The following is a 13,396-nucleotide window of genomic DNA, read 5'->3' as shown; positions in this document are numbered from 1 at the left end:
TTTAAAAACATTTTTCTTCAACAATAAATTACCCTTAGCTTGCCATAACTTTTTACTTTGTAAATTTTTTACTTTTTAACTTTTTGACTCTTTTGTAATAACAGCTTAAAACACAAACATATTGTACAACTGTACAAAAATATTTTTTTCTTTATATCCTATTCTATAAGCTTTTTTCAAAAATCAAAGTTTTTTTGATTTTTAAACTTTTTGTTAAAATCTAAGACACAAACACACACATTAGCCTAGGCCTACACAGGGTCAGGATCATCAATGTCACTGTCTTCTACCCCCACATCTTGTCCCACTGGAAGGTCTGAGGGGCAATAATATGCATTGTGCTGTCATCCCCTGTCATAGCAATGCTTTCTTCTGGAATACCTCCTGAAGGACCTGCCTGAAGCTCTTCTCCAGGAGGTGCCACTCTTTTCAGAAATGTGTCCATGGTAATTTACCTGGTTTGTTTCTTTCTTTCATCATAGATTTGCTCATAAGCAGATAATACACCATGAATATTCATTACATTAATGAAAACCTTTCAGTGTTGGAGTCCATGTTTTCAAACTTTTTAAGGAGCCTGTGGAGGTCTGCAAAATCTTGTGCTAAACTGTTCACTATGAATTCTCTTGGGGGTTCTTCTTCTTTTTCTCCTCCTGCAGTTTCCTTTTCTCTTGCCTCTTCCTCAGCTACGTGTTCCTGTTCCAGTTCCAACCACTCCTCATCAGTCAGTTCCTCAGGAACCACCTCTAGGAGCTCCTCAATGTCATCCTCATCCACACCCAGGGTAAAGCTGTTTGCCATCTCAACCACAGCCTTGTTGATTTTTGCAACCTCCTCACCCTTGGCAAATCCTTTCCAGTCATTGATGAACCTCTTGAGTGTCTTCTTCCAGATGCCATTCATATACTCCTTGGTGACATCACCCCAAGCCCAAGCAAGGTTCTTGATGCAGTCTAGGATGTTGTAATCCTTCCAGAACTGCATCAGTGTCTTCCTCAGTTGCAGCAATAAGCTGAGCAAAGGTCCTCCTCATGTAGTAGGCCTTAAAAGCTACTATAACTCCATGACCCATTAGTTGGATCAAAGAGACATGTTTGGAGGGAGAAACACCGCTTTGATATTGAGATGAAGATCACCAGTAAAAGAAAGCTGTCTGGGAGCATTATCAACAATAAGCAAAATTTTGAAAGGTGTATTATTCTCCAAACAGTACTTCATTTCACCAGCATAACAATTCAAGAGGGCATCTTGGAAGAGGCACTGGGTCATCCATGACTTCTTATGCTCCTGCAGTACACAGGCAGTGCGTGCTTATTGATATGCTTGAAGGCCCTGGGGTTCTCACTGTGCCAGATCACAAAGAATTTCAATTTGTAGCCTGCAACATTGTCCCCAAGCAAGACTATTATTTTGTTCTTAAAAGCCTTAAAACCTGACATTGACTTGGCCTCCTTATGGGTGAAAGTCTTTTCAAGCATCTCTTTCCAGAATAGGGAGGTTTCATCCATATTGAATGTTTGCTCTGGTAATTTTCCTCCACAATCAGCTTATCTAGTTTCCAAACTTCTTCAGCTGCCTTCACATCAGCACTCACCACTCACTTTCACATTACAATATGTAGTGAATAATGATTTGATTCCTGAATCATTTAAACCACCCAGAATTAGCGTAAATTCAACATCCTAGTTGGGTCCAGCCTTTTGTTTCAATGTCACACACAAACTTTTTGCTTTGGTCGTGATCGTCAAGGTGCTGAGAGGACTACGCTTCTTGTGTCCGGTCTTCAGTCCAGGTCATTAGAAGCTTTTCCATGTCTGATATAGGCCCTTCTCAAATTTTCGTTAATCTTGTTGCCTCCAATGAAGCAGATCTTTTAACAGCTTCCATCACTTTGTTCTTGTTCTTCAAGATCTTAGTTATGGTGGCATGGGACACACTTGACTCATGAGCAATTCTCATCACTGATTTTCTTCTTTTCTTTTTTTTTTTTTGAGGAAGATTAGCCCTGAGCTAACAACTGCCACAAATCCTTCTCTTTTTGCTAAGGAAGATTGGCCCTGAGCTAACATCCATGCCCATCTTCCTCTACTTTATACATGGGATGCCTGCCACAGCACGGCTCAATAAGTGGTGGGTAGGTCCATGCCTGGGATCCGAACCTGTGAATGCTGGGCCACTGAAGTGAAGTGCGTGAACTTAACTCCTGAGCCACTGGGCCAGCCCCTCTCATCACTGATTTTCCACATTTGTAGTCCTTAATCACTTTTAATTTCATTTCCAGGTTAATCACTGGACCATGGCCTTTTACTGGCAACATAAGCAGTGGATTTTGTATGCTTAGGGGCCACAATGAACAAAATAACAAAAAATTAAATCAAGTACAAGAGAAAATGATGCCATCAAGAGACACAGTAAACATGAGATGTATGAGTCTTCTGCTGCTATGACATGGAATGTTTTACGGTAGACCTTTTTTTTATAAGTAGAAAGAGTACACTCTAAAATAATAATAAAAAGTATAGTATAGTAAATACATAAACCAGTGATACAGTCATTCATTTTCATTATCAAGTACTATGTACTGTACGTAATTATATGTGCTATGCTATACTTTTATATGACTGGCAGCACAGTAAGCTTATCCACACCAGCATCACCACAAACACATGAGTAATGCATTGTGCTATGACACTATGAGGACTACAACATCACTAGGCAATACAAATTTTTCAGCTCCATCATAATCTTATGGGACCACCATCATAATGCAGTCCATCATTGACCAAAACTTTGTCATGTGGCACGTGACTACGCATCATACAGCAGTGTTGATTTTCCATCCCCCACTCAGCAAAAGCAGGCAGTACCTCAAGTGCTCAGCCATCAGCTGTACTGTCCTCTCCCTTTTTGTCTGTTTCCATTTCTTCTGTTTTGTACTGCAATTCTAAGCTTGTTTTTCAATATATTTATATTCTTATAAACACATTTGAAGTAATAAATAATCTCCTAAAGTATTGCTATGTTGCATTCCATAAATATCTTATAATTTCCTATTTTACTGAAAGGTTATTTAATAGTTTATTTCCAGACATGTGAGTTGTTTTTTTAAAGCTATGCTATTGTTGCCAACTTTAACATTTATTTAACTGAGGTCGGAAAACATGGTCTATTTGGTGCTGATTCCTTAGAATGTATTGAGAACTTTTTAAAAGCCTAACACAAGGTCAATTTTTGTAAACATTTTGTGTGTGCTCAGAAATGTGGATTCTCATATTTTGGATATAAACTTACATTACAAAATACAGGCCTATAATCCTTTATTTGCGATTCTAAAACCCAAAAGGCTCTAAAGTTAAGATATTTTTAACTTATTTGGTGGAGAAATCTAATGTGGCCTGAATAGATTCAGTGACAAAAACCTATCCGGAACTGATAGGCAGGTACTTAGTGCCTTTATTTGTTATTTATTTCTTTAGCAGCAGAAATATTAATATTTGATTATGGAGTCCTGTGCTAGATCCCTCTAGGAATGTTATATAATATATGGCATAGGTATTATATTATTTTTCTCTATTATAAATAAATTTAAATTCTGAAATTCATCTGGCCATCTCGGTTTCAGATAAAAGCCCTAAATATATGTTAATTTATTGATCATATTTAAATCTTTTATCTCTTTGCTTATTTTTTAAAAGTTTTTTTGTTCGTTTTCTGAGAAAAGTGTGTCAAACTCTTTACATCAACTTTTGACTCATCTCTTCTCCCTATTCTGTCAATTACTGAATTATATATTTTGCAGCTATAATATTTTCTGCATATATATTCAACTTTTATTTTCATTTTGTATTGCTGCATTACAAAATATCACATACTCATTGGCTTAAAACAATGCATATTTATTATATGGGTCAGGAGTCTAAGTATAATTTAACCGTATTCTCTACTCAGGGTTTCACAGGACTGAAATCCAGGTGTCAGCCAGGCTGTGCTCTTATCTGGAGGTTCAACTAGAGAACGATCAACTTCCAAGCTCCCTCAGAATGTGGGCAGAATTCATTTTCTTGTAGCTGTAGACTTCATGGCAACTTATCTCTTCAAATCATCAAAGGAGAAAGAGAGAGAGAAACTAACAGAGAAAAAGAGAGACTGCTGGCAGCTTTCTTTGAATGAGCTCATCTGATTAGGTGACCCACCCAAAATTATCTCCCTTTTGTTTAACTTAAAGTCAATTTTAAGGCCTTAATTTCTTCACCTTTGCCATCTTCTATTAATTAGAAGCAAGTTACAGGCCCGACCGCACTCAAGGAGGGGGGTTTCTGCAAAGGTGCATCATTGAGAGGAGGAGCATCTTAGAATTCTGCCTATCCCAACCTTGACCTTGATATCGCATCCTATTCTATGGTGCCTTTTACAAAAGCATGATGTTCCTTTTTTCCCTTATGATATTTTCCCCTATAAAGTCTATTTTGCCTAAGAAAAAAAAAAGGACAAAACTACTTTGCTACCTTTATTTTGGGTATTATATTGGTAGTAAGCACATATTTTCCATGCCTTTATTTTCAACTTCTCAGGATCCTTTAAATTCCTTTTAAATACAACATATTTCTGGATCTGTCTTAAAAACCAAATCATTAGGTTTAACATTTTCATTGAGGGCAATTATGCTATGATAAGATTTATTTTACCATCTTATTTCATATTTTCTACTTTCCATATTTTCAAATATGGAAATTTAAATTCATTTTTTAGACAGTTTTGAATATTACCTGTAATCTTTTGTGATCTAATACATTTTCACTAAGGACCACCCTTAGGTTTATTTTTCTAGTTTCTTGAGTTTATTGATATTTTTGTATTGCTCCTGAACAGACAAGCATCATAACGTGTTCTCATCCATATCTGTTCCTCCTATCTGTCCCACATTTGACATCTCATTGGTATCATGAACATTTCTTGTTATTCGGATACTCCTCCTCCTCTTCGTTTTTTTTCCATGATTCCTTATGTACGTGACAGTAAACTCCATTACGTTATGCCTTATTTCCCATATCTTGTAATTTCCCTAGATTTATTTATCTTCTTCCTAGAGCATTTCTTGCAAAAAGTATTTTTAAGGAAGAGGGGAAGGGAAATTGCCTGCACTTCTATTTCTTTTCAATAGTCCTGAATTTTACAATAATATGTTCTTACCTATCCTCATTGATACTCAATCTTGGGCCTATGTATTATCTTATTTTTTGTAATTCTTGCATTATTTACCAAAATATTTTTAACCACAATTTTTTTCACACTTTTGAAAATCTGCTAAACGTTTCATTTTATCACCTATTCATCTTAATGCTTTCTCATTCTTCCCACCTCTGTGTACCTCTGTGATGCCTCAGCACGCTCGCATAATCTGATCTACTAGCACACACATTCATCCTTGGATGAGATTCATTCTATTTAACCTCCTAATGAGTTTTCTATTTAAAGTTTATATTTTCATACGCAATTCTTCCAATTTTTTCTTCTTAGTTGTCGTTTTGTTCTGCTTCACATCTCTAACATCTTCCTTTGTTTCTGAAAGTACTTATTTTGCTTATTGAACATTCTTTTTCTTTCTGGCCTATTAAATCTGTTCCTTCTGAGATCTATTTTACTGTTCTTCTTTTGTAAGGTTTGCTGTCTCATATGTCTTGTTACTTTTCCTTAAATGCTACCTTGGCTGCAATATGCACCTGGCAGAATAAGTGAAAGCCCAGGCCTGAACTTGTTCTCCTCCAGGGAGGTTAATGGGAAACGGGGACAGACAGACTCTAGCATTACCATCTGAGGTCCCCTACTCTATTTGTCTCCTGCACTGTTGGAGGAAGGCTTCTTCTCCACTCCAGCTTTTGTCTTCAATTACCACAATTACTGACCTTTCTCAACCCCTTTATTCACTCCATCCCATCTGACTGGGAAATCTTTGAATACTAAATTGCCATGCATAGCCCAATTGACCCAGGTCTTTCAAGGCCCCACACAATGTAGCTCCTGGTTATTCCTCCAGAACTTCTAAGTTATAAGCAAACACTGGGAATAGAACAGGAACAAGGTTTGTGCTGAGAGAAGGCTAAAAGAAGGGTGTGAGATAACTAAGAGGAAAATAAGATACATAAGAAACTAGGAAAGAAATCTGGGAAGCAGGATGCCACAAATGGACTGTGAAATAGTCTCCTAAGTAGATGAAGTCATTTTATGATTCCTTATAGAGATAGCATAGTCTAAGCACTGAGCATAGAAAACACGTGGAAAGAAGCACCAAGGGTAATGGGTGTTGGTGATGGCAGCAACTTTGGAGCAGAACTGGCAGTATTTGAATATGATGGCTTAGATTCAGATAAAGCCAGTCACCATAGGATAAGAAGAAGCAGATTGAGATAAGGTTGGGAAAGCACAACATAAAATATCCGTCAAAATTATTTACAAAATAGCTCAGTTTTCTGAAGTTCCAGATGCTATGTTAATACTTACCTGATCATACACCCCTGCAACATATTCTTTTTCACCTTGGTTTTGGTCATTTACTTACTTTTCAACATTTTTACATTAACATCTTTCTATTATGATATCATGTTCTATTCATATGGTCTGGTCTCAAGAAAAATGAGAGAGAATATTTTTAAAAGCATGATCCAAATGTAATTGAAAAACTGGATTCCACCCAGTCTTCTTCCACGATGTGGCTTCAAAATACCCACACATATGCACACTTAATTGTAAAAGTGTTGAGATTTGAGTTGGCTTTTTGAAAAGCTCAAACCCTTAGCTAGACTAAGAAAAAAAGAGAGAAGGCTCAAATAACAAAAATCAGAAATTAAAGAGGAGACACAATTGATGGGACAGAAATAAACAGGATCATAAAGATTACTATGAACAATTATACAACAACAGATTGGATAACCTAGAAGAAATGGATAAATTTTTAGAAACATACAATCTACTGAGACTGAATCATGACTAAATTAAAACTCTGTACAGACCTAAAAGTAAGAAGAAGATTGGATCAGTAATCAAAAACCTTCCAACAAAGAAATGCCCAGGACCAGATGGCTTCACTGGAGAATTCTAACAAATACTTAAAAGTGAAATTAAAGACAATCCTTCTCAAACTCTTTCAAAAAATTGCAGAGGAGGAAACACGTTCAAACTCATTTTATGAGGCCAGTATTATCCTTATACCAAAAACAGACAGAGACACTACAAGAAAAGAAAACTATAGACCAATAACCTTGACGAATATTGATGCAAAAATTTTCAACAAAATACTAGCAAACTGAATTCAAGAGCAGGTTAAAGGGATCATATACCATGAAGAAGTCAGATTTATTCCTGGAATGCAAGAATGTTTCAACACACAAAAATCAATCAATGTAATACACCACATTAATGGAACGAAAGACGAAAGTCACCTGATCATCTCAATTGATGTAGAAAAAGCATCTGACAAAATTCAGTATTCTTTCATGATGAAAAATATTCTTCTTTCAGGAATAGAAGGAAATTACCTCAGCATAATAAAGACCATATATAAAAAGCCCACAGCTGACATCATACTCCACAGTGAAAAATTGATAGCCTTTCCTCTAAGGTCAGGAACAAGGCAAGGATGCCTACTCTTACCATTTCTATTCAAAATAGTACTGAAAGTCCTCATCAGAGCAATTAGGCAAGAAAAAGAACACAACACATCCAATTTGTAAAGCAAGAGGTAAAATTATCTCTGGTCACAGATGACATGATACTATATGTAGAAAATCCTAAAGATTTCACCAAAAAAAATCCCTGTTAGAACTAATAAATGAATTCAGCAAAGTTTCAGGATAAAATATTAGCACACAAAAATCCATGTCGTTTCTATACACTAACAATGAACATTCCAAAAAGGAAATTAAGAAAACAATCTAATTTACAATAGAATCCAAAAGAATAAAATTTTTAGGAATACACTTAATCAAGTATACAAAAGATTTTAAAAACGAAAACTACAAAACACTGATAAAAAAAGAAGACACAACTAAATGGAAGGACATACTGTGTTCATGGATCAGAAGATTTAATATTATTAAAATGTCAATACTACTCAAAGCAATCTACAGATTCAATGCAATTCCTGCCAAACTCTCAACGGAATTTTCTACAGAAATTAAAAACAAACTAACCAAAATTCATATAGAATCTCAAAGGACTCCAAATAGCCCAAACAATCTTGAGAAAGAAAAACAAACTGGAGGTCTCACACTTTCTGATTTCAAGGCATATTGCAAAGCTACAGTAAACAAAAAATGTGGTGCTGGCATAAAGACAGACATGAAAACCAATGGAACAGAATAGACAGCCCAGAAATAAATCTCTGTGTCTATGGTCAAATGGTCCTCAACAAGGATGCCAAGACTGCAGAATGGAGAAAAGATAGTGTTTTTCACAAATGGTGTTGGGAAAACTGGATATCCACATGCAAAGGAAGAAAGCAAGACCCTTACTTTATACCATCTAACTCCAAAATTAACTCAAAATGGATGAAGTATCTAATTGTAAGACCTGGAGTCATAAAACTCTTAGAAAAAAAGCTTCGTGACATTGCATCTAGCAATGATTTCCTAGATATAACACAAAAAGCATGGACAACAAAAGCAAAAATAAGTAAGTGGACTACATAAAACTAAAAAGTTTCTGCATAGCAAGGAAACTATCACAAAATGAAAAGGCAACCTATGGAGTGGGAAAAAATGTTTGTAAACCTTATATCTGATAAAAGGTTAATGTCAAGAATATAAAAAGGAGTCCTACAACTCAACAACATAAAACCAAATAACTCAAAAACTGAGCACAGGACTTGAATAATATTTCTCCAAAAAGATATACACAAGGCCAAGAAGCATGTGAAAAGATACTCAGCATCACTAATCATCATGGAAATGCAAATCAAAATGGGGACATATCACTTCACACCTGTTAGGATGGCCACTACCAAAAACAGAAAATAAGAAATGTTGGCAAGGATGCCAAAACATTGGAACCCATGTGCACTCTTGGTGGTAATGTAAAATGATGCAGCCACTATGGAAAACAGTATGATGATTCCTCAAAAAATTGAAAGAAGGCTTGCCATTGATCTGGCAATTCCACTTCCTGGCATGTATCCAAAGGAATTAAAAATAGAATCTCAAAAAGATATTTCCATACCCATATTTATTGCATCATTATTCACAGTAGTCAAGAGATGGAAGTGACCTAGATGTCCACTGATGAATGAATGGATAAAGGAAATGTGGTATATACATACAATGGAATGTTTTTCAGCCTCCAAAAGAAGAAAATCCCATAAAATGCTACAACATGGATGAACTTTGAAGACATTATGTTGAGTGAAATAAGCCAGTCACAAAAAGACAAACACTGCATGATTCTACTTATGTGGAATATCTAAGTACTCAAACTCTTAAAAACAGGGTAGTTACTAGGGGCTGAAGGTAGAGAAAAAAGAGGAGTTGTTGTTCAATGAGTATAGAGTTCACTTTTGCCAGATGAAAAAGTTCTAGTGGGGCTGGCCCGGTGGTGCCGCAGTTGAGTTCACACGTTCTGCTTCAGTAGCCGGGGAGTTCGCCAGGTCAGATCCTATGTGCAGACCTACGTACTGCTTGTCAAGCCATGCTGTGGCAGGTGTCCCACATATAAAGTAGAGGAAGATGGGCACGGATGTTAGCTCAGGGCCAGTCTTCCTCAGAAAAAAAGAGGAGGATTGGCGGCAGATGTTAGCTCAGGGCTAACATCTCTTAAAAAAAAAAAAAAAAGGTTCTAGTGATCTGTTGCACAATAGTGTGGATATAGCAAGACTGTTATACTGTACACCTAAAAATGGTTAAGATGGTAAATTTTATGTAATACATTTTTTACCACAACAAAAAAGTATTGCGATTTGAAGGCTCTAACTGAAAAGTTTTCCATAATATGATCATCAAAAATCCTAAAGGTTACAGATAACAACACAGAGAAGCCATGAGTCAATAGAGACAGTTGAGAGCAGCAGGAAACTCTAATAACTGTAGAAAGATTGATAGAATTTTTTTAATGAGTCTTACAATCTCCAATGTAATAATGAACTCACCCAGGATGTAAGGCTGTTGGCTAAAAGGTCCTTGAAGACGGTAGTTTTACATGGACTTGATGAACCGCCCCATAAATTACTTATAATTAGAAAGAGGAGAATATGCTTTTATAATGGAGAGGTCTGGCATTCAACAACTTAACCAAACGACAGTTGGACATCTGGTCCACATGCGATACAATAAAAATTATATAGCATCATCTAGAAATCTTGCCAAAAATGTTTAGTTTTAATCTAATCATGAAGGAATGATCAGATAAACCAAGAATGTGAGACATTCTACATGACAACTGGCCTGAATGCCTCTAAAAGTCAATGTCAGAAGAAAAAAGAATGGGGAAGGGCAAGACAATGTTCTAGGTGGAAAGATACTATAGACACATCACGATTCTAATGCAGGATATGAATCTTGATTAGATCTTGGATTTAAAAAAAATAGAAAAGAACTAGTTATCAAAGAAATTTTTGAAAGCATTGGAGAAATTTGAATATGAAATGTATTTCCTTTTGTATTATTGAATTATTGTTAATTTTCTTACGTTTATTAAAGGTTAAGTAGGAGAATCTTTATTCTCAGAAGTTACATGCTAAAGTATTTGGGGTCGAGGTGTCATGATGTCTGCAATTTACTTTCAAATGATTCACCAAATAATGTGTGTGTATGGAGAGAGAGAAGCAAACGTGGCAACATCATGAAAATCAGTGAATCCATATAAAGGGTATACAGGTGTTAAATTTTTTGGATTTCAAAACAAAAAATTGAGGGAAATAAACTCGTATTTCTACTATAATTGTTTTGGGGAAATATATTGTGAATGAACAAACTTTCCAAATATGCCCTTATGCATTTCTGCTCTTTCACTCAATTTCAGCTCCCTATTGCAGCTACCACCTTCTGCCTCTGATTTTCTCTCCTCCTTTCTCACTCCCTCCATCATTCATCCATTCATTCATTCCATCAAGCACCTGCATACGGACACACGCACACCACTAAACACACATCCTTATAAAATCCATCCAGACTGCCCACTGCCCTCTACAGAACAAAAGCTAGGTAACCTGCCCAGTAGCTGCATTATAACAGGGTCCTGCATATTTCTTTGAAAGGAGTTAGGTTGGCAAGGTGAAGAAGAGTCTGAATTCATCCTTATCAACAAAGACTGTGACATGAATTCATAGGCAAGTCGAGGTTCCTGCTTTCTCAGTCCATCACAAGCAGCCCCAAACCTTTGGCCACTCCATGGGAGAATCTGCGAAAAGTATTTGAAGGTCATTTGGAGGTTGAGAAGTTTGACCTTCAAACACTGCCAAGCCCCGATCTACTGGGTTAGAAACGGTTGCAGTTTAAAAGTTTGCCACAGTAGCAAAGCAAACAAAGAGCTAATTAAAGAATGCAATAGACTCAAGAGCGATCCAAACACACACAGTTAAATCCCTATGTAAGACAGATATTGTTAAAGTAACCTCTGTGATGAAAGAACAGAATGATCAATGCTCAGGCACGCCTCTTACACTCTACAGACCTTGAATGATATCTAGATTGGGAAGGGAAAAAGCAACCTCATTGTGGGCAGATCATAATGATTAGGAAGGGCTATGTAATGTAAAGGGGTTTTGGTTAAGAAAATACTAGACCTTGGAGTGAGAACCTTCAGTGATAAAGTAAACTAAGTTTACCATAAGCTTAGTTTGCTCCTTCTTCTCTAATGATAGTCAATAGTACTAATGCATAAAAGGTCAAGAGTTTCATGATTATTTTTATTGCTTTGAGACATCCATATTTACAGACACGGGACCCACAGGGTCATTTAGAGTTAGACATTATCTTCTGTCCTTGTTGGCTTTCTTTCGCTATGTGTGAGGAATGCTAAACTTCTTTTAAAGTTACCTCGTTCATCTAAGAAAAAAGTGGGATGATGATTAGCAATTTTCCTTCAGTAAACTCAAATTTGCTGATTTCATGAGTCAAAGCCTCCGTATGAAGTACAAAGCAGTTAAAGCTGTGGGTGTCTTCTTACATTTCTGGTACAAACATTTCTTACAAATGATTCTTGTGACACAATGAAAATGATATGTCCTAAAGCAGCAAACACTGGTTGATTTAAGGACTGGTTATTGTTGTACGTCCTCGGCGTCTATGTGGTCATGTCTGCCTGTTTATTCTGTCCTAAAGTTGCATCAATGGGACTTTAGAAACATTTGTAGAGCAGTCAATTCAGCTGCCACATAATCAACGCAGGGCAACGGGGCACATCAGCAAGAAGTTTAAGCAGATAGAATATAAAATATTTCACCTAAACATTAAAAAACACAAAAACAATGAAAATAAACAAGACAGAAAAATGTAACTGTAAAATGAAATGATCACCAATTACCTCTAAGTAGAACTGAATGTCTTCCTAGATGCTGATTTGGGAAAACTTCCTCTTATTGAAAATAAAAGGAAATGTTCCCAAGAAAAAACGTGTTTTACTCCATTAATATTCAGAATCACGATGGGCAAACACTGGCCAGAGGTTGGTGCTGTACTGCAGAGAGGAAAACTGGGCATTTGAGGTCCCTCCAAATAATATGTTTATTTTAAAGCAGTGCTTGTAAAACAAAATTAGGTGGAGAACTGTAACTATTAGGCAAATGTGTATACCCCAAATTATTTCAATTCTCCAATATATTTGTAAAAACAAAATACAACATCACTCTTTAAGTAAAAGTTATTGTGCTTTTGGATATCCAAAAGATATAATTCTGTATTTTAGAACACAGCATGCCACATTCGAAATCATGTTTGTTAAGATGTCTCCAGAGTAGCAATTAGCAAAATGTGTTTAAGGAAATGCAAAAACACAAGTTTTTGCAAAGGCTGTTAAAATTGCCAAATTTTTAAAATACGTACACTTAAAACATTTATTTATGACATCAACTGCTTTGTATTGGGAGGTTTCTTTACTCAAACGACAATAAAAATTGGTAAGGGTGCAGCTCATTGCACTAGAGCTGCATATCCCCAGAACAAAATTCTCAAGATGTGTTATAATGAAAAAGTGTTCAAAGTCACACATGGGACAAACTCTGCACTCTTGGCTGTGGGACTCCTGAAAGACAATTTTTTACAGTGTGTTGTAGATCTCCAGGTTTTGGCTATAACACCCTTCTTTGTGGAGACTCTTCAGGAACAATATTCAGAAGCACAATTTGGAAATCTCTTTCCTGGAAAACAGTAGGCTATAATGGTAGCCGAAACTCTACATGTGGATAAGATGGTGT

This window comes from Equus caballus, chromosome 17 (genome assembly GCF_041296265.1).
Source record: "Equus caballus isolate H_3958 breed thoroughbred chromosome 17, TB-T2T, whole genome shotgun sequence".
NCBI classification, from domain to species: domain Eukaryota; kingdom Metazoa; phylum Chordata; class Mammalia; order Perissodactyla; family Equidae; genus Equus; species Equus caballus.
Note: the sequence above shows the minus strand (reverse complement) of the source record.